The 22,318-nt window shown below is 40.5% G+C and overlaps 1 pseudogene; it reads right to left on the bottom strand.

The window, feature by feature from the left end:
- Positions 1–2,692: 2,692 nt before the first annotated feature.
- On the bottom strand, positions 2,693–18,089 carry LOC105726657 (protocadherin-8-like; annotated as a pseudogene).
- Positions 18,090–22,318: the final 4,229 nt, after the last annotated feature.

The following is a 22,318-nucleotide window of genomic DNA, read 5'->3' as shown; positions in this document are numbered from 1 at the left end:
TCCACCAAGTCAGCTGTCCTAGACCTTGGCTCATCGTAGCCCATATACCTGGTGTGTAACTAAAGAAGCTTTCAGATGGTTCCAGCCTCCAACCTTTATATCATCCTAGCTAAGGCCCCAGATACTTTGGAACAAAGACAAGCCATCCCTGCTGTACCTTGTCTAAATTGACCACAGAATCCATGAGCATAATAAAATGGTTATTTTATGCTGCTACATTTCAGCCTGGTTTGTTACGCAGCAATAGTAATTGAGACACCATGATAAGGATTTGGGATTTCATTTAAGTGACAAGTGTTTGGAGAGATGAGTAATGTGACATGATTTATGAAGTATGAGACCAGTCCAGTTCTCATATGCAAAATAGTCTGCAAGAGGGCAAGAGTAGAAGCAGAGGGGCCAGGTTTGAGGCTACTGCCATTGTTGGGCAAGTGATGACAGTTTGTAGGGTAGAGTGGTAGTAATGAAGGTGGTGAGAAGTGAATTGATGGAGAAATATTTTGAAAGAAAATTCAACAGAGTTTGCTGATGGATTGAAAGTTGTGTGTAGGAAGAAACAAATCAAGAATAACACCAGGGATTTAAGCCAGAGCAAGCAACTAGCTGAATAGATGTGTCATTTTTACTGAGATAGCGACACTAGAGGAAAAACAGGTTTGGAGAATAGGAACCAAGAGTTTAGTTTTGAATGTATAGCATGTCCATTCAGAATCTAAATGGAGATGGTGAGTAAGCAATTGTATATGCAAATTTGGACCTCAGACGGGAGGCTGGTACTGAATCATTGTGTACAACTCCATGTTTCTCATTTTAGAAAAGACATTGACCACTAGAGAATATTCAGAGGAAGGTAACCAGGAGGCAGTTGCTTCTGGAAGCCCCTCTTTAAAAAAAAAAAAAAAGTCAAAGGAACTGAACGTAGATTGTGCAAAAACATCTGTTACGGTGAAGAGGCATTTGAGTCAGTAGGACATGCCATTAGGACTCCCCTTTGAGTAAGATATTTTCTTTGAGGGACTAAAGATCTAGTGCCCATTTTCATGGAGACGAACACAAAACACCTCATAATTGACAATGCCTTTCACCACAGGAGCTACCACTCCAGAATCAGACACCTTTACAGAGAATTGGGCTCGAAGCATAACCCCCAAATGACACAGCAGATGGACAGGATAGAGTGAGGTTGCATTGGTGCAGCATTCTATAAACAATGCAAAGCCAAACCAAATTACATACTCATATGTTCCCGCAAATGGAATCCTAGTCTATATAAAATTCATTATCTATTATGAGAAATAGATGTTCGTTGCTTAAGCCACCCAGTCTATGGTATCTTGTTAAAGAAACCTGAAATGACCGAGATACTCCCTCTATGAATACACAGTCGGGGCCACTTGTTTAGTACTGCAATTGAGTCAGGAATGAGTCTTACGGTGCTGTGAGAGGAAGAGCTTCAGAGTCACAGGTTTGAACTTACCCCTTATTTTGCAATCATTTCATAGAATGTTTTCTTGAAGCCCTCTCTGCTGATATCCAAATGGCTGTCATTCAAGTCACTGTCTCCTTTTCCACTGTCCTTCACACTGAATTCATCTAGATTTGAACGTATACTGACAGTGAAAATGAAAGAATTACTTTGGTATCCATAAAAATATATATAATGTTCAACATATTGCTTAGAGATAACAATAAATATTCTGAAATTACCTTAAACTTGCCACAGATTTATTTTCTCCATAAGGGGATGAGGAATGAAAAGGAACTGAGATTGAACCCTATTTTTAAAAGGTGGTGAGAGCAGCAGTTAATAATATTTCATTGTCAGATATCAAAACTGCCAGAGCAGGGGCCGTTTCCTTATCTGGAGTGCTTCAGAAACACAGCATTAACCCTGAGGGACGACTGTATCCAAATTGTACCCAAAGGAAGTTACCATAGGCAAAAACAGCAGAAACAGACGTGGACCTTCATGAATGAGCATGTGACTCTCAAACCTCCCTCTAACCTTGTCTGTGGATAATTTTTCCTTTCAAATAAACCAACAAACAAACCCAGAAATATCAGCAATTTGAAGTCCCAAATCAGGCACTGAATTTTCATAAGGCTCCTAGCATGAAAATCTACTCCAAGTGAATGAGGACGTTAAGAACACCAGGGGTGCCATACCTGGGCCCATGCAATCCTGCTCCTCTCCCAGCAAGAGGAGCTCCAAGACACCTCACTGACCTCAGACTGGGAATTCTCCACAGACTCGACCGCCTGGGCCCCTGTGGAAATGGAAACTGGCCGTGTGTCCACGAAGAACCTAGAGTGGAAGCCCCCAGAGTCAGCCCCTATAGCTCTGACAAGTGGACCAGCGTGGTCACTCGTTGCCTGAATTCTGCTTGGGCAGTGCCCACGGAGCTTCTTCACGTTCCTTGGCAGGGACAAGTCACAGTGACGATGGCCACTAGGAGAAGGACGCAGCCGCTGGCCAAAACACCGACCCAGAACAGGTGGGGTTCAAGCTGCCCTCCCATTCCCTGCCTGATGTACGGCTCCCCTCCCTCGTGCGGTAGCAGCGGCGGCATCAGCACCACTTCTGCGCCAGGTGGCGCCGGGCAGTAGGCACGAGAAGCAATGTAGCCCTGCACGACAGAGTGGGCTGGCCTCCGTCCCTCACCTCGATGACTGCCGTCAGTGGGAGGGCGGGCTACAGGGACAGGCAGTGCTGCAGAGTCGAGTGCAGCGCCAGCATCCCGGGGCCGCCGTCGCTGCTGAGGAGAATGTAAGTCAGCTCAGCGTTGGCACCCTCGTCCGCATCTTTTGCTTGCAGATGGGTCAGCAGGTGGCCTAGTGGAGCATCTCGAGGCAGAGGCAGCCGGGCTGAGCCATTGAGGAGCAGCGGGGCCACCAGGCAGGGCGCGTGGTCGTTCTGGTCCTCCACCTGCAGTCGTACTATGGCCAGGCCCCAGCGCGGCTGAGAGCTGCGGTCGGGCGCGTCCAGACGCCCCTGCATCTCCGCCGGCTCCTCGCGGTCAAAGCGTCGTCCAGCACGCAGCTCCCCAGTAGTTGGGTCGCCTAGGCATAAGTGGACACTGCACCCCCGACGCGGCCCACCTCGGCCTCCAGCAGCCGGTAGGTGACGTGGCCATCGAGGCCCAGGTCTGAGTCCCGGGTGGCCACCGTGGCCAGGTAGGAGCCAGCAGGTCATTCTCGCGCTCCGACACCTCATAGACCGGCCGCGTGAACAGGAACAGGTTGTCGTTCTCGTCGCCCACACGCGCACCGTGTCCTCGGTCACCAGCGTCAGGTTGTACTCGGCGATGCGCTCGCGGTCCTGCGAAGCCGCGGTCACCAGCAGGTAGCTGCCCGAGTAGGCCGGCTGCAGCCTGAAGTGCTGGTGCCGGTAGAGGGCGCAGCGCACCTGCCCGTGGGAGCCAGAGTCCCTGTCCGAGGTGCTGACCAGAGCCACCAGACTCTCGCGCGACCACTCCAGGACCAGTGAAATGGCCCCAGCCTCGGGCATCCCAGCTCCCGCCGACGAGCTAGCGTCCGCTCCCCCGAGCGCGGCGGCGGCAGCAGCGAAGAGCGAGGCGCGTCTGCAGCTCCACGCACAAGAGGCTGTGCGGCTCTGCCAGGCGCACGCTCTGCAGCCCGTTGGCGCCCACGTCCTCGTCCACCGGCACCTCCAGGGGGATGCGCGTGCCCAGGACCGCACCCTCGGACACCTCCACCGGGATCTGGGCCCAGGGGGAAGCTCGGCGCATGGTCATTGACGTCCCTCACCTCCACTTCCACGTGCACCAGCCGGAACTGCTCCCTTGAGAAGCTGACCTCGTCAATGGCCAGCACGCACTGTGGGGCCTGACCGCACAGCCGCTCGCGGTCCAGGCTGCGTCCCCGACGGTCAACTGCCCGTCGTCTTCGAGCACCCAAAGCAGAGAGCTGTTAAATTGCTTCATCAGGTGAAACTGACTCGGCACCTTGCGCTGGAAATTAAACTGGACGTGATCAGACGAAACACCGATGCTGGTGCCGGGGGCGTCTTCCTCACAGGTGAGAAAATTGACAGTATTGGTGAAAATCCTGACACTAGCAACAGCCACAGAATCAGCAAGGACTCCAATCCAACCCTGCGTAAAGTGTCAGCAGGAAATCTGAGCCTCCAGCGAGACATATTTATTCCTCAAAGAGAAAAGCCAATCGCGGGCTCTGCACTAAGATTTTCAGGCTTCTCAAGCCCTCCCAAGTGCTCAGTCACAGGACACTTTTCCCTTAGAACATCTCATCACTAAGCCCTCTCTGCTGTATACTGGCTTTCTCTGCCCCAAGCCTAAGCGTGCCTCTTGAAAACCCTACTAGGGAAGCTACATACAGAAGAATATGCAAATAAGCAACCATATGGGCCAGTCCACAGTCTCTGGGCCTCTGGGCCATGCTGTTTCACTAAAAGGACCCAAAGAAGGGCATGAAGAGCTGACCAGTGGCCAGGGCAGTGTAGGTGGTCATTAAGATCCCTGCAGAAGTTTGCAGTATAAAAACACATCCTGCTTGCTTTTCCATTATACTGGCCTCTCTTTTTGACAATAAGAGGAGGGATCCACAGCCACTTTATTTCTTTCTAAGCACACTCACATAATTCCCACACAGAGGCACAGTTGCCCTTCTTTACCATTTTAAGATAAACACATATATGCTCAGTGCAATGTATCCTCTGCCACCCACAGTCACCCATCTATGTTGGGTTGCCATTTCCTGTATTGAAAGATTTTTGGGAAACATATTCTAGAGTGTCAGGCAATGTCTAATCAGGGAAGAACTGTTTTCCAAAACAATCATTTCTAAATAGCTTTTTCTGCAATGAAGGAACCATTAATGATGATATTTCAGCCCCCTCATCTCCTTTTATGTCAGTAATTACTTATATGTGAGGAATCAGTGTCAGGGAAGTCTGTCAACCACAAACCACAGCAAGGGATAGTTAAGGGTAAGAAAAAGATTTAGAGACATGTATTGCAGTCAGTCTTGTTAGAAAATTGCTATAGACCAATTATTTTTTAAAAGCCCTTGGCTGAAGGAAACCACGGGTGGTCTGATAGGCTGAGGGCTAAAAAAACATTAAACCATCTGTCTAAAGCCCAATAAATAGTCCTGTGTTAAGTTCTCTTTATGTGTGAAGTGTTCAAAATGCTAAACACTCTCACACATTAATGATGACATTGTTCCTCGTGCCACAGAGTCCTCATCAGTGCAGAATGCTATTTAACTAGTCATCTCAAATCAGTGAGGAGGCCAACTTATTAATTTGCCCAGGCTATTCTTGTCTCCTCCATGATCTGTAATGTTATTGATCCCTGCAGGGACATGTCAGTAAATGACTATTTTTCCTTTCATTCTTAGGAGGGAGTTGGCATTTATTTTGGTGCCAGGACTTATGAATCCGGTTCTGAAAGTGAGCCATCTTTGCTGAGATAATTAATTTTCAGGGGTTTTCATTTAGTGAAGCATTTGGCAATGACTCTAATTGTAAGTACCAATAACCGGTATTGGAGTATAGTGGGAAGCATGAGTTCATTTGAGTGCGGTACTCTGAGATCCTAAAAAGAGAAAGCATTTTATTTTCCTAGATGTTTAATTTTGCCTGATGAGGCATCTGTCTGTGGAAGAGAAGAGCTCTACTTCAGCATGGTAAGAACAGACTTCTTTTAAGCCAGTATCTTCAATGGCACATTGGATACTTTTCTTTCTTGCTTATAACCTAATATTTCTGGAAGCTCCTGGTTATTCAGCCTCTGGGTCTCAGGGAAGACAAGAGAATCTGGTTCTTCCACCGAACAACATAATTGCTATATTTCCCTTAACTGAAAACTGAATCTACTTCAGCTGATGTCTTTAAAAGGTGCCTGCTTCCATATGCATTAGCCAGGAGAGGGACCCATTTAACCACAGTCCAAGTCTCATGTCTTCCTCTTCTCCTTTAGCTCACACAATTCCTGCCAGGCCTGGCCTCTGCTAGTCTTCAACATTACTGTTTTTCTAATCATCACGATAAAAAAATCATTCAGCACACTGAAAATGAAGAATAGTCCATCACTCCACCTACAGAACATCAAAAGATCCAGATAAAATATTTTAAAAAGCAGGCAATCAAACATATTACCTCCACAAAGCTAAGCATCTGGATACTTATGTTTGGAAACATCCAGCTATGATATTTAAATGCTCGACTGCATTTTCCCCCACGTTTCCTCCAGCTGTTTGACATACAGTAGACCATCCATGATAAGAAGTGTGCTGTATTGTTAGTGATTCATTATTAGTGGTATCATTGTTTCATCCTAAACAACCACCTTATTAAAACACTGCTTTATGAATGAAGGACAGCTGGAGTTTCAGAAAAGAAACATTTTTCTGAAGCAAAAATCAGTTCTGTGCCAGTAGAATGACAGGCTGAATAATATAGAAACTGTATGATCTGTCCCCCTAGGGATATGTCATCAGGAAGTTGTGTTTACAGCTCTGGGCTGCTGGTGCACTCTTGTTACATTCTGTTGGCTCTATTAGATAAAAATCTGTCTCAATATTAAAAGCACTATGGAAAAAAATTGCTTTATGTTATGTGTATTCCCATTTCCCAGCATATTGCCAAACTATAATTCAAAAAAATGTATTTTGATCTCTCTTGGAGTCAAAGATAAAGCAAAACAAACAATAGACTGAAGGGGGATACCATACCACAGGAAGACCAAAAGGTGAATGAAGCAACTATTTGTTCCTCTTAGTTTGGTTTTAAAGGGTGAGGATTTTGGTGCACTCCCTACAGAGTTTACTTTTGTTCCTAAAACAAAAGCAATAGATACGCTAGTCTTTCCCCAAAATGTCAAGAAATCACATCTGAAAAACAGTATTTATATTCCAATCATTTAAATAAAATATTTTCTGTGTTATTGAACATATAACACCAATACATCACACACTAGAGCACACTGTATGTAAACAAAAGCAACTTGCATCAAAAACATGGGAAAATATTAGCCCCCTAACACAGAATCATGTCTGTGCCTGTGCACATTTCCCCTTTCGTATTACATAAAACCAATAACATATGACTAGGGAAAAAATTAAGCCATAAGAATGTTTCTAATCTGCAAATTTGGCTGGATTATTGCATCCTTGTTTCAGAGTAAGCATTGACTTATACAGGACCCTGAACTACTACTTCCCTAGGCCAGAAACAGTTTTAGTGCCATTTAGAACAAATCACTCTATGTACTGTACTGAGACCCATTTTCATTTCTCAACTGAACAAGCATTCTGGAGATGAATGAGCAAAATGCTATCAAGTGCAATGTTGCTGTCTTCAAGAAGTAAGTTCCAGAAATTGAAGCTATTAAGACTGTTTGAAAGAAAACAAATCAACTTAACAGTTTTTCTTATTTTCTTTTTTAAAATTATTTCTTGAAAAAACTAAAGTCAATCTTCAGCAGTGTGAGTCTCCAAAGCAGAGAGAAACTGTTTTAATTTATTTTATAACGAGTGTCATTAACTCACATTCCTGTTATCCCATTGTATAATCAATTCATGATTATGTCTTGAATAAGCAGTTATTTATTAAAAAAAAAAGTTATCAGCAAATTGCTGGTCTTTTTCCTGTAAAATCATTTCAGAGAAAATAATTCAGCCCTGAAGTCAGCCAAAACACCCTCTACAAGAGTAGCACAGAAACAAATGATATTTTATTCACTACTTAGGTGCTTTAACCCAGAGAAAATCAGAGAAAACCTCTATAAAATATCAACACTAATCACAAGTTCCCCTTAACATAAAATAAGGATTTAACTGATGTAGTCTTCACTTAGAAAAGAAGTTTCCCATAAATATCATTATGTTAATAAAGATATTATCAAAACTATGTAATCTTAAATCCCATATAAAATTACTTCTTAAACTACCGGTATTATTAAAATCTCTGCATGAAGGAAATTAAATCAATGAATAATAAAAAAAAAAAAAAACATTGTACTGGCGGGGCATGGTGGCTCATGCCTGTAATCTCAGCACTTTGGGAGCCTGAGGCAAGTGGATCATGAGATCAGGAGTTTGAGACCAGCTTGACCAACATAGTCTTTACTAAAAATACAAAAATTAGCCAGGCGTGGTGACACACACCTGTAATCCCAACTACTCAGGAGGCCAAGGCAGGAGAATCGCTTAAACCTGGGAGGTGGAGGTTGCAGTGAGCCGAAATCATGCCACTGCACTCCAGCCTGGGTGACAAAGCGAGACTCCATCTTAAAAAAAAAAAATTACTATTTTTAATCCAAAGTGAGTTAGTAAAATTGACTTTAGTACTTGACTTTCAGTTATTGGTTCCTACTTTGTGTCCTTCCCACCCTGCAGGCAAGAAGAGACTTTCTCCTTCACCAGAGAATGTATCAAAGCAAGATGAAGAATAAAGACTGAGGGGCCAAGTGCAGTGGATTATGTCTGTAATCCCAGCACTTTGGGAGGCGGAGGCAGGTGGATTACTTACAACCAGGACTTTAAAACCACCCTAGGCAACATAGCAAGACCCCATCTCTACAAAAAGTCAGAAAAAAAAAATAGCCAAGCATGATGTTGTACACTTGGCAGCTTCAGCTACTCAGGAAGCTGAGAGCGAAAGTCTCTTGAGCCCAGGAGTTCAAGGCTGCAGAGAGCTATGATCATGCCACTGCACTCCAGCCTAGGCAACAGAGTGAGACTCTGTCTCTAAAAAAGGATAAAAATAAAAAAGACTAAGAAGGAATTTTTCATCTGTGCGGTATTTGTCCTCATCTCTTTTCCTCTTAGCTGAGTCCTTCTATTCCTATTCTGCACAAAAGCTCGTGTCCACCAGTAATTAGAGCACTTTCAAGCCCTTTTTCAACAGATGTTTAATCACATATTGGTGATGCAATAAAGCAAACAGCCTTGTTAGAAGAAAACACACATTAAAAAAATAAACTCATCACAGTCTAGAGGAGGTCACAAGTGTCAATGACACAGACAAAGTACAGGAAGTACAAACAGGAAGCCATCTCAGAGTTTACAGATAAGATTACCATCAGGCCACACACAGTGGCTCACACCTGTAATTCCAGCGTTTTGGGAGGTCAGTAGGTCACTTGAGGCCAGGAGTTCGAAGCCAACCTGGGCAACATGGTGAAACCCCGTCTCTACTAAAAATATGAAAATGAGCTGGGAGTGGTGCTACGCATCTGTATTCCCAGCTACTGAAGAGGCTGAGGGAGGACAATCGCTTGAACCCAGGAGGCAGAGGTTGCAGTGAGCTGAGATCATGCCACTGCACTCCAGCTTGGGTGATAGAGCAAGACTTGGTCTCAAAAAAAAAAAAAAAAAAAAAAGTAAGAAAGATCACAAACAGCCAGAACTTCCAGTAATGGAGAGAACCTGTGAATGATATGAACAAGAAGATATGGAGAAGGGCAGACACAGACTCTACAGGGACTGAGTCAGCCAGCTGGTTGCAGTGGACGGGTCAAGAACAACGGGCAGAATGAGTATGAGTGGGTGGCATAGCTGAGGAAGATCTTGATGCTAAGCTAAAAATTTTCAACACTTTTAAGGCAGCAGTGAGAAACCATTGAGGTTTGTGGAGCAAAGGATTGTTGATGTGTGTTTTATTAGGAGAATATGGAGGATTGCCTTTCTAAACATTCACGAAATCCTAAAAATGATTGGGCTTTATGTGAAGCTTTAAAGCAGCATCCAGGACAATGACTGCCTTGTAATAAATATTTATTAAATAAATGATCAGGGCAGTATTGTATGGTATACAACTTCTGCCAACCTCAAAAACCCACTTAGTAGTAGAATAAATTAAAGAGAGACTGTAACTAAAAAGGTCATTTAAACTGCCCTTGCAATCTAGGTACAGGTTGTTGAAAGCCTGACCCATGAGTAGGAAGAAGTATAGGGTGAGATCTCAAAAACATTGCTTAGGAAGAATTAGTAAGACCTCGTGACAGATAAGCGCTACAAGATGGAGATGAAATAAATAAATGGTCCCAAAGCTTGTGGATGGCTTAAAGAATGGTCATGCTTTTGTAGTATCCCCAAATACTGAGAAATAAAGTATTTCCAAATAGAATTCCCAAATCTTCCTGCTACTCACTAGCTGGTTGACCAAAAAGACTTCATCTCTCCAAACCTCAATGTCTTCAGGGAATAATGCCTACCTTGAGGAGTTGCTTTGAAATTTAAGGAAGAAGGAAAAAGCACAGTGCCTAGCAATTTGTGAGACTTCAGGAGACAATGGTGTCCTTTGTTACAGGCATTTCGCGATACATTGTGATTTATTTATTTAAATTATATTCTTACCCCCATTCTGAGTCCTTCTAGGGTATGAACCATGTCTTCATCAAATTTGTATCCCAGTCCCCAGTTCCATGCCTACGGCATGGAAGTGGCTCATTAATATTTGTGGAATACTGGTGAAGCTTCCACCATTTCCTACCATTTCTGTGAAATACTTACCACATAACATCATCTGAATTCAAACCAGAAGACTGACTAAAGGATCAGAGGCTTAGTATGTGGAACTAGTATGTTACATGAGACTTCAGCACTTGTTAAATAATATTTCAGAGTCAGTCCAGCCACATGTAATAAAATTGGTTTTTTAGAATCTTTATATTTTTTCCATATTTAATTTTTTTTAACTGCAGAGTTTCTTTGGGTATAAAAACTGGTTTCTTGGATCGGTTTCAAAACTGACCTATCAGGACATGAAAGACATTTATTGTTTTTTCCTGCTTAGCATCCAGTTTTTGTTTTTGTTTTTGTTAAGAATTCATCTCTTCACCAAATTAATCATGCAATAGACTCCCCACCCTTGCTATTAGGATGGCCACATGACATAGGCTTAGCCAAACCAGAGCATTCCATCCAACTAGCTACAGTGACTTATCCCAGTTGGTGCACGTGTTCCAACCCAGGTCCTTCTTAGCCAATGAGCATCACCTCCAGGTTACTGCTGCAACTACTATGAAAGAGATATTTTCCCCCTGGAGTTGCTGAGTTCAGAAGATAAAGGCTGGGATGTGAAACTACCAGGTTGGAAGTGCTTGCCTGAGAATAAAACCAATGTTTTGCAAAGAAAAGCTGAGATGGCTTTTAGATCCAACCATACCTGATCTCCAAATGAACTTTTCATTTAAGTGAAATAAGTTTTCCCACTATGTTGAAGCCAATTAGTGGTTGGATTTCTGTCACTAACTCCCTAAACAATCAGAACAAATTCCAAATTGGGAAAAAATTGTAAGTAAAAGACCCTAACAAGAGTGATTAGCTGAGAGGATCTAGGAAGAGGTTCATGGAGACCTATCAATACTAAGTTGAGAGGCTGATCTGCATTCTTCTTATGTGTTTGCACAGCTGCTCGTAAACCACTGCTCGTATTTTGAGACTCAGACTATGTTTCTGTTAAAGCCAGAGACAAAGTAGTCAGGAATTGGAAGGGATCATATACATTTATAAGACAAATTCAGTCTCCTACTGAACATAGTCCCTCTGAAAGCAGAAAGAGAAGAAAATATAATATCACTAAAATAGACCCATTCTGACTAAGGCCAACCTGAGAGAACTGAAAGTCAGCAACCTGGCAAGGTTTAAAAACAGAATAAGCAAAATTTTTTCCATCAAAGTGAAGTTAGTGCAAGAAAATGAAAGAAAAACATAATCAAGGAGCTGAGTGAAGCCTCACAGAGCCTTGAGCCCCACGTCTCCTTCAAACTCCCCATAAGTCTGGCATATCTAATTGAAGAAAAATGACAGTCAAGCCTCAGCAAAAAGCAATCCCCGGAATGCAACCTGGGGGCAAAAAGGGTATATTAGCTGTGACCTCTACCCCAGGTAATTGTTCTGAATGGCCCTGAAGAGGCCCAGGGAGAAGTCATTTAAGCTGAGGGCTAAGGGCATGAACAAATCATCAAGATCCATTACTCGAAGATGAAAATCCTTAGGCTGGGAGTAAATTCAAACTATCTCCAGCTTGGATTGTGGAGTTAATCAACTGCAAATAAACACGAAACTTCTACCTGGCAAACAAGAGACTGTGACAGCTGAACCCCCAATTAAAAACGGCCTGTTACCTTGGCAAAGCCCCTGAAATATAATCCCAATGACCAGCTTAGATGTGGTCACAAAGGACAAAAGCTAAGAAAGACCACTGTTGTGACCAGATTCTGGGGAGGCCGCGTGAGGAACACACACCTCCGACAGGGTAAGCAGTTCCTGAATCTTCTGGCCAACAGGATATTCTCACATGCTGTGGATAATGGTATAGCCCACCCCAGTATGTGTGGGTTTCCCTTTTCCAGATGAGGTTAATTGCAGTTATCTGTCATTATATTTGTTGGGGAAGGTTAACTGTATCACACAGTCGGATTTTGAGCAGCTATACCCAGTGCTTACTGAGAGCAATGCAAATTCCCAGCACCTGACTTGTAGGACCTAGCAGTTATATCAGTCTTTGAGCTTCCTTAAGGGAACTGGTTAAGTCACCAACTGGTGGGAACAAAGAATGTCCTAGTTAGCAAGGCCCAAGGTACTGGAGCAAATATTTTGATTTTTACCTTTCTCCTTTTCCCTCCAACTCACCCTCCCTGAGAAATGCAACTGCTCCTGATATGAAGCATCCTGTGTCTAGCTGCACTTATCCCTTCCTTGTCTTTGTCCCTCCACCAATCATTGGGTGTCTTTGTTGGCTCATTTTGTGTCTGTAATGCTGCTGTCAGCCTGCAGATGAAGATTCCATTCAGTTGACTCACCCACCCTCCAAAATCCTCTTCCCTTCTCCTTTTAATCCAAGGCAGACAAGGCTCCCCCTCATGCCTGAGAATGTACCTCTCATCTGTTTCTCTTATTCCTGGCTGCCTTATTCAGGACAGCTGACAGCTTTACAAAATAGCTTCTGTCTCGCATAGATTCCTCATCAAAGGAGCCTGGGGGGATTTGGGAGCCCTTCTCAGAATGAGAGAGTAAAGGAGAGCCTGACCCACGCAGAATACAGAGGGACAATACACTTTGTCTGTTTGTTCTATCTACTCATGAAGAACAAGATTGTTCGGGTTTTTAAATCTCCTAGGTCAGTTTAACCATCAAATCTCTAACAGTAAATGCATGATAGGTGAAGAATTCAGAAGTGTTCCTTTTTGCCATCAGCATTCACTTCATTCTCTTTTAATAACCTCCATAAAATTAATACCTATTAATAATAGATTTGTTTGGGGAGGTGAAGACTAAAGGGAAAGTATGGAGTCACATCTTACCCAAAGGTTAAGTTCTGAATGTATCACAAAGCTTACATGTTTTATAAATTTTAAGAGTCTAGTCAATTAAAAAAATTACCTCACCTTCTGACCAAAAACTTTGTTATTCCATTACCTCCAGAACAAGGTGTAGTTCTTAAGCCCTCCATGAATTCCATTGTATCTATCTTCCCACTACTCACCATCTTTCATTCCAGTTTGTGCCACAGCTCAACCAGATAGGACATTCTTCCAAAATGGCTTTATTCATTCCCACCACTGTACCTTTGCTCTTGCCATTCCCTGTATCTACAGTGCTGTTCCCTCTGCATGTGCTGCTGAAACGCTATCCACTCTTTAAAGCAGTGCTTTTCAAACCTCAACGTGCCTGCGAATCTCATGAGGTTCTTGTTAAAATGCAAATTCTGATTCAGTACATGTAGGGTAGGGTCTAAGATGCTGCACTTTAAACAAGGCATGCCATTGCTGCCCCTCCATAGCCGCTCTCCAAGGAGCTCGGCTTTAGAGCTTATTCCAAGGTCAGCTCTTCAGGGAAGCAGGTATTAGGCTTACCCCATTTAGCCATTCTGTCTGACTTTACAGCTAGGCTTCAGAATAAAATTATGATGTGAAACAATTGTTCTTACAAGCTTAGTCATATACTTCAATGTCATAACAAGGGTACATCATACTTGGAGAAATCACGACAGTGTTATAGTCAAAGTGGTTGTTGTTTAATGAGTGTAGATGATTAAGGCTAGACTGGATAAGCCAGTATTGCTGCAGAGTATCTCCCTTAAAGGGGCATGTTTATAATAGACCCAGACTGGGTTTCATGGCAACCACCTGGACACTGGATAGAGCAGTGCTTAAGAGTGTGGATGGATGACCTGGGTTTGAATACTGGCACAATCCTGTCCTAATGATAGGGCTTAGAACAACTCAGCTAAATTCTCTAAGTCTCAGTTTTGTTCTCTTTTATAAAATAACAATAACAATACTACTTTTTAAAACTACTGTAAGATGTAAATGAGATGGTGTTTATAAAGTATTTGCCGCTGTGCCTGTTGAATAGTAAGTGCTCTGTAATAAACATGAACTTCTATTGTTGGCTGCAGCGACAGTTCTTTAAGGTTGCCATGAAAATTCTAGCACAGGTTTTAGATTCCTTTAATCATTGTAGGGCTGCTCTTGAACACTTCCACTGTGACTGCACTACTCTCTGTAGGCTGAATAGTTACGGCAATTACACCCTGTAAGGGTTAACAATGGCCAGTTATTGCCTTGTTCTTGTATGTTAAAGCTAAGAATATGTCAATTCCAACTCTAGAAACTGACATAAAAGATTTCTAACAGGTAGTCTATAAGGTTACCACAGCAACCGCTAGATGTCATCTTTAGAATATCCCTCTGCTTCACATCCTTTTTGAGTAGGAGCTATAAAGTATATACATTCACCCATCTACTAAATAACTGGCTCACATACAGTTTTAAGAGAAATCATAACCATTTATGCATCCATATAACAACTGTAGCACATTTTTTAAAATGCACACAGAGACAAGACTTCCTCAATATTTAATTTCTATATTTTAAAATTTATCTGTTATTATATCCTTTTTCTTTAAAATTAGTGAATTGCAATTAAACTTGCTGATATATACATATATATGTGTGTATATATATGTATATTTAATGTAATAAAAACATTTGCAAATATTGTGTATCCTTCTTTTGTATGTCACTTATTTTTTTCCTCTTAGTAAATTTTTTCATGTCATTTTAGCAGTTGCTTGGGATTCTACCCTATGCCTATACCATAATTTAACTATCCCTTTGCTGTTAAACACTGTATTTGTTGGGATTAGATTTGGCTATTTGTGACAGGAAATTTAAAATGCAGTTGCTTAAACTAGACTGAAGTTTATATTTGTTTATGCAAAACAAGACTCCAGGATTGCATGGTGATTCCCACAGTGCCAGGACCCAGAGAGTCCTTCTGTCTTGTGGTTCCATCATCCTTAGAGTGTTGCCCCATGTTTCAACATATATGCTTCAAGTCCAGCCATCACATTCACAATCCAGTAGGCTGAAAGGGAAAAGGTCAAAGAAAACCTCCCTGCAAGGCACGTTCTTAGCAGTCATATACAATATTTTGAATGACCACAAATGAGCTGTAAAGAGGGGTCAAGGTAGGTAATGCGTTACTGGGCAACCATGTACCCAACTACAAACCAGGATTCTTATAGTTAAGGAAGAAGAGATGGGAATGGAAGGAAAGCCACAGTCTCTGACACAGACATTGAACTTGTTTTCAATTTTTTTGCTATTGTGAATAATGTTACATCCTCATGTACACATCCATACACACGTCTCTAATAATTGCCTTGGGTTAAATTCCCAGAAGGGGAATTGCTCAGTCCAAGAATACGCCAAGAGTTTTGATACATATTGCCAACTGGCTCTCCAGAAATATTGTACCAATTTCTACTCTCATTAGCAATGCAGGAGAGAAAATGCTGTTATAAGATTTAATTTAATTTGACTGTTCAAAGATTCCAAACCTCCTGCAAGGAAGATAAAGATCACCACATCTTTGGAAAGCTAGTGATTGAGAAGATTTCAGAAAAAAACTCAGTGCCAACTGAAAAAGCTTTTTTCTATCTAATAGCATCAAAGGAGATGCAATTTAAGGCCCAGCAACAGAAAGGACATTGTCAGCTTTGGTTATTGAAAATATTTTCAAGAGGATGCATAAGAAAAGAAACAGCATAGTATAGTGGAAAGGACATTGAATTTAGTGCCAAAATATCTGAGTTTGAATCCCAGTTTCCACTTTAACTCTAGAGAAGCTATTTAAAACCTCTCTGAGGCTGTTTTTCTTTTTTTTTTGTTTAATTCCATTAAACTGGAAGTTAAACCATTTTTCTTTAATATGAAGATGGGGTAGTTAATGCCTCTCTCTCCTGCCTTTGTGAGGTTTGAATTTGTTAACATGAAAAGATTTAATCATAGTTGTATTTGAGTTAAAAGTCATGTTCTTCTTAAACTTTATGATATTGTTATTCAATATTTTATATTCCTCATAACGGACTGGAGATGAAAAATAATTCCTTTTTTTTCAGTAAGAGGGCTACTCAATGAAGCATTCCTGAAGGCGTTATTTTTCTTGCTGTTGTTTTGTTATTTTGATTGATAAAGGGTGTTTATTTTTTAATCAACTTTTACATACAATAAAATGCATATATTTTAGGTGTACAGCTCAATGAGTTTTGACAAGGGAATCCACCTGTATCTATTGCCACCACAGTTAAGCTGTAGATAGAATATTTCCATCATCCTAGAAAGTTCCTTCAATGCCACTTAGTAGTCAGTCCCATTCCAAGCAAATCCTGATCTGAATCCTATCACTATATGTGACTTTTACCAGTTTTTAAGTTCTAAAGAATTTGAATCAGACAACATGTCTTTTGTGTTTTTCTTCTTTCACTCTGTATAATATTTCCGAGAAGTAGCCATGTTGTTCCATGTATTTCATTTTTGCTTGTTGTTTTATTGTTGAGTAGCATTCTATCATATGAATATACTATCTTATGTTTATTATGCATCTATGTAGACATTTAAATTGTTTACAGTTTTTGGCTCTTAGGAATAAAGCAGCCATGAACATTTGTGTAGATATATTTTTGTGGTCATGTTATCTTTCTTGAAGATAGGGGGGTAATTACCTACAAGTACAATTGCCAGAGTGTATAGTAATTGCATGCTTAATTGTATAACTGTCAAACTATTTTCCATCATGGTGTGCAATTTCACATTCTACCAGCAGTGTGTGAGGCTTCCAGTTGCTCCATATCCTCACTGGCATTTTCTATTTACAGTCTCAAATTTATAACATTCAGGTATGCATGAAGTGATATTTCTCCATGGTTTTAATTTTTATTTTCCTGATGAATAATGATGTTGAACATCTTTTCATGTCCTTATGGACCATTTCTATATTTTATTGGTACAGTGTTTGTTCAAATATTTTTTCCGTTGTAAGGAATTACCTTCTTAACATCTTATTAAAGTGCAAAAGTTCTTTGTGTCCATTGTGAAGTGCTAAGTCTTTTCCCATTTTTAGTCACTTGTTTGATTCTTATTGTTGAGTTGTAAAGGTTTGTTGTATATTCTGATTACAAGTTGTAGGTCAGAAATATCCATTGTATTTTTTTTTCAGTCTATGATTGCCTTTAACAGTGTACTTGAAGATTTTTATTTTGATGAAATTCAAATTATCCTCTTTTAAGTTGATGATTATTCCTTTTTATATTCTATCTAGAAAATCTTTTTCTATTCTAACTTGACACAGATTTTCTTCCACTTTGCTTTCTAGAAGTTTGATAGTTTTAGCTTTGACATTTAGATCTCTCATCCATTTTAATTTAATTTTTCTGTGTAGTAGAGAGTAGGGGTAAATATTTATCTTTTCAAAGGTTATCAAGTTTTTTCTGTATCATTTGTTTAAAAAGGTGTCCCTTTTCTATTAAATTATCTTGCTGCCTTTGTCAAAATGGATTGATCATATATGGTTGGCTCTATTTCTGAATTCTGTTTTATCCCATTGATTATATGTCTGTCCTTGTGACAATTCCATACTTGATTCTAATAGGATTGATTACTTTTGCACTTACAGTAAGATTTGAAACCCTTACTTTAGATAACCCAACAAAGATAGTATAAGCCCTTCATATTATTTCTCTTGTTTAAAATTACCTTGCTTATTCCAGGTCTTTTGCATTTGTGTGCAAACATTAGAATCAGCTTCTTCATTTCCGCAAAAAAAAAAAAAAAAAAAAAAAAAGGTTGGGATTGCATTTAATCTATATTTTAATTTAGGAAAAAAAGTCAACAATATTGAGACTGTCAACCAATACACATGATATATCTCTTTATTTAGAATTTTTTAAATTTCTCTCAGAGTTGTTTGTTGTTTTCAATACAAAAGACTTTAATGTCTTGTTATATTTATTTAAAAGTATTTTATGTTTTTTGACACTGTACTAAACACTACTTTTTGAAATAATTGTTTATTGCTAATATATGGACATATAGGTTTTTTTTTTAATTTGATTTATCCTGAAGCATTACTAAATTTATTCATTACTTCTAATTGGGTTTTTTGTTTCTATTTTGTAGACTTCTTGACTTTTCAAAATAGATAATTATGGCATTTGTGAACTGAGACAGGCTCGCTTCTTCCTTCTTATCTTTATCCCTTTTATTCCTTTGTCTTGCTTTATTCCACTGGCTAGCACTTCCAGTATAGCACTGAATAAAAGGGGCGAGATCAGACATCCTTGCCCTGTTCCCAGTCTAAGAGAAAAGCATTCAATGTTTCACTACTAACTATGATATTTGCTATAGATATATTGAATAAGCTCTTTATTGGTTTTAGAATATTCCTTTTTATTCTTAATTTGCTAACAGATTTTATCATATGTGGGTGTTAAATTTTGTCAAATTTTTTGGTATTTATTGAGAGATTATCATATTATTATTCTTTTCTCTTTTGTTAGGGTGGTTAATTACATATATTAGTTTTCAAAGGTTAAACTAGTCTTACATTCCTAAGACCAGTCTTATTTGTGCATGACATCCTACCTTTTTTATATATTACTGGTTTTGATTTGCTAAATTTTTTAATTTTTCATCTATGTTAATCAAAGATATTAGTTTATTAATTTTTCTTCTTGTGATGCCCTTGACAATTTCAGTACTGGATAGTAAATTTGAACTTAGTAGCCTGTAGAAAGCCCTACTATTTCTCATTTCCACAACTTAGTATATTCAATCTCCAAATTCTGTCTCCCCTGCAAATCTTGTCAAAGCTTGATTTTCTAGGCTTTATCAAGGTAGGTGCAGAGTAGGACCTACTGCAAGACATGATCCTTTATTCTAAAGTGTGACCTTTCAGGTGCCTCAGATGAATGCCTGGGACATTGACATGGTCTGGCTCTGTGTCCCCAAATCTTATCTTGAATTGTAATTTAAATTGTAATCTGAATTGTAATCCCCACACATGTTGGGAGAAGAACCTTGTGGGAAGTAATCAGATAATGAGGGTGGGCTCCCGATGCTTTTCTCGTGCTAGTGAGTTCTCATGAGATCTGATGGTTTTATAAGGGGCTTTTACCCTCTTTGCTCAGCACTGCTCCTTCCTGCTGCCACGTGAAGAAAGACCTGTTTGCTTTCCCTTCCACCATGATTGTAAGTTTCCTGAAGCCTCCCCAGCCATGCAGAACTGTGAGTCAATTAAGCCTCTTTCCTTTATAAATTACCCAGTCTCAGGTATGTCTGTATTAGCACAACAACAAACAAATACAGGTATTCATAAGAACTCTCTCCTCAGGCTGAGCCAGAGCTCCAGCACCTCCCAGTGATGTTCTGTCTTGTGTCTCTGTTCTAACTCTCAGCCCCACGGCAGCATGCGCTGTATGATCTTTCCCCACACCTATGCATCTCAGTCGTCAGTCAAGAACTCATGGGAACTCCTATAAAGACGTCTCTCTCCATCTCTCATGACCCAGCACAATTCTTTCCTCCTCACTGCCCTATGTGCGGCTACTCACCACTTGAGCAGCCCTGACCTCTTATCCTGCCTCTTCAGCTCAGCTGGACCACCATGTTTTGCGTGAAACTCCAGCTTCCTGTGCCACAGGTGGAAAATTAGGCACAGAGTGAGATGAACATTGAGAGTCTTTCCCTTCTGTTGGGAATTGTGCTGCTTGTTTGATACTTAAAAACAGTTGCCTCATATATTTGTCCAGTTTTAGAGTGATTTATGACAAAAAGCAAAAGTCCTCAAGCTTTGCTTTTTATGAACTCTTTGACCTGTGGTTGCCAAAGGGAAGGTTTCAGAAGCTTTAGCACAATGATACAATTGTTTTTCTAAAATTATATCAAAGTAGTGTTGAAAGCAGGAAGGTTGCAGATTGTATATGGATATTTGGAAAAACATCTTTCATGTTTTTCAGTCATTTTTAGATCTTATCTTCTTACCTTTTCCCAAGAACTCTGTTTATTCTCATAGTATTCCATGAATATTTTTGCTGCTAAATCAACAAGAAAAGACCAGAACAGCTGTTCCTTGTCACATTCTGAAAGGGAAATGGAAGCAGGAAATTCCATCTGTATTTCTTTGCTGAGAGTGATTAGGACTCAACTAGTGAGTTTCTCCTGAAACTAAGTGTGCTTGACCAGAAAGATGAATAAGAAGGAGCTCTTTGGTCAATCTGGGAAGCAAGAGACCTGTTCGTAGTAACTACACAGAAATCCTTGATCCCAACTTCAGTTAGGAGAATGGTGGAAGAGATCACCACCATCTTTCCTCACATCAACTTCCCCTTCAGCGTGTCCCTCCCCAACTTATAGATCCTTCTCTTTCTGTGTCAAGTATCTGTTGCAGTGAATCAAACCCCAATATTTAGTGGCTTAAGTAACCACTAAATAATTTGCTCTGATTCTGTGGGTCAGCAGTTTGGGCTGAGCTCAGCTGGGCAGTACCTTTTCTGATGTCAACTGGGGTCACTCATGTTGCCATAGTTATCTGTCAGCTCAAATGGTGTTTGTTAATCTAATCCTCACTCACAAGTCTGGTGGGTGGTGCTGGCTGTCAGTTGGGCCATATGTCACCCGGAGGCCAGAAGTCTTCTCCTAATAGTGGCTATGATCCAAAAGTAACAAAAGATAGGGTAAACACTAATGAGCAAGCATTTGTTGAGCCTCTGCTTGTGTCACATTTGCTAATGTCCCGTTACCACCAAAACCATGTGGGCTCACATGGCTGAGCCCAGAGTTAATGTGAAAGAGGATTAATAGAGGGTGTAGATACAAGGAGGTGTGATTCATTAATGCTATTATTATAATAATCTACCACATTTATTGGGATATCCATTCATGTACCTAAGCCTTCATGCATTTGTGTCATCCTTCTGCTGCAATTTTTTAGTATCACAATGTTCTTCTTTAACAGAGGATGCAACAGTGTGTAAAATCAGGAAGATGGACTGGTGACTCCTAAAGTTTTTCTCCTTCAACTATTTGAGTCCAGGGTTCCATTCCCAAAAGCATAGTTGATATTTACCTAACATGCACATGGGGCAGAGCTACTGGCTGTTTACAGCAAGCCTCCATTTTGATTGGTGAGTACTTATACTATAGGGTTGGTAAGTATTTAGACTATCAACCCTGCCTAAATATGTTGGTTTCTTATAACACACTAATCCAAGTCTGATAAATACCCTATGCATAATTCACAGGCTCATGGACTCTTTAACACTTTTCCAAACCCTTCATGTTACACATGAAGAAGCGGCCCAGGAAAATCAAGTGATTTGCTTTAATTTGGACATAGGACAAGAAAATGGGAAAAGGAAGCTTGGAATTTAGACCTTTCCATTGTTAAGACAATATGCTCTTAATAAGGCATCCCAATTGATTTTCATGAAATTCTGTCCTGCCATTATGCACTTGAGTCTCTCACACTGCTGTTTTACTTTATATATTTAAAATCTGCATTACAGTCAGATACTTTAAATGTAAGCTTTCCAAATTGATAAATAGAAGGCAGAAGATATTACAGATTTCCTTCCTCTAGTCTTTAAAGAGTTTGATAGGAATTCATTTTGTCATGGTAATCCTACCCCATGGCTTGGGAATGTGTGGGAATGAGGAGGGAGTATTATTCTAAGAATGGATGCAAAAACTTATTTCTAAATTCTCTCATTCATTATTTCATCCAGAGCATCCCTGAGCCCTGACTCCACCAAGTGACCCTGATACCAAGGAATTTCAGCACCTCCATCATTGCTTCAACATGACAGTCATCTTCAGAAATATTTTCATTCTGATTTAGTTACCTACTAATATGTGCCTCAGAACCACCTCAGTTTCAGCACTTTAGGATCTGGAATGTTTTCCCCCAAAGCAATCACTTTTTTTTATTATTATACTTTAAGTTCCAGGGTACATGTGCAGAACATGCAGGTTTGTTACATATG

This window comes from Aotus nancymaae, unplaced genomic scaffold (genome assembly GCF_030222135.1).
Source record: "Aotus nancymaae isolate 86718 unplaced genomic scaffold, 86718_ANA_hifiasm-v0.15.2.pri h1tg000009l, whole genome shotgun sequence".
Classification (NCBI taxonomy): Eukaryota; Metazoa; Chordata; class Mammalia; order Primates; family Aotidae; genus Aotus; species Aotus nancymaae.
This window is presented reverse-complemented; position numbering and strand designations above follow the sequence as displayed.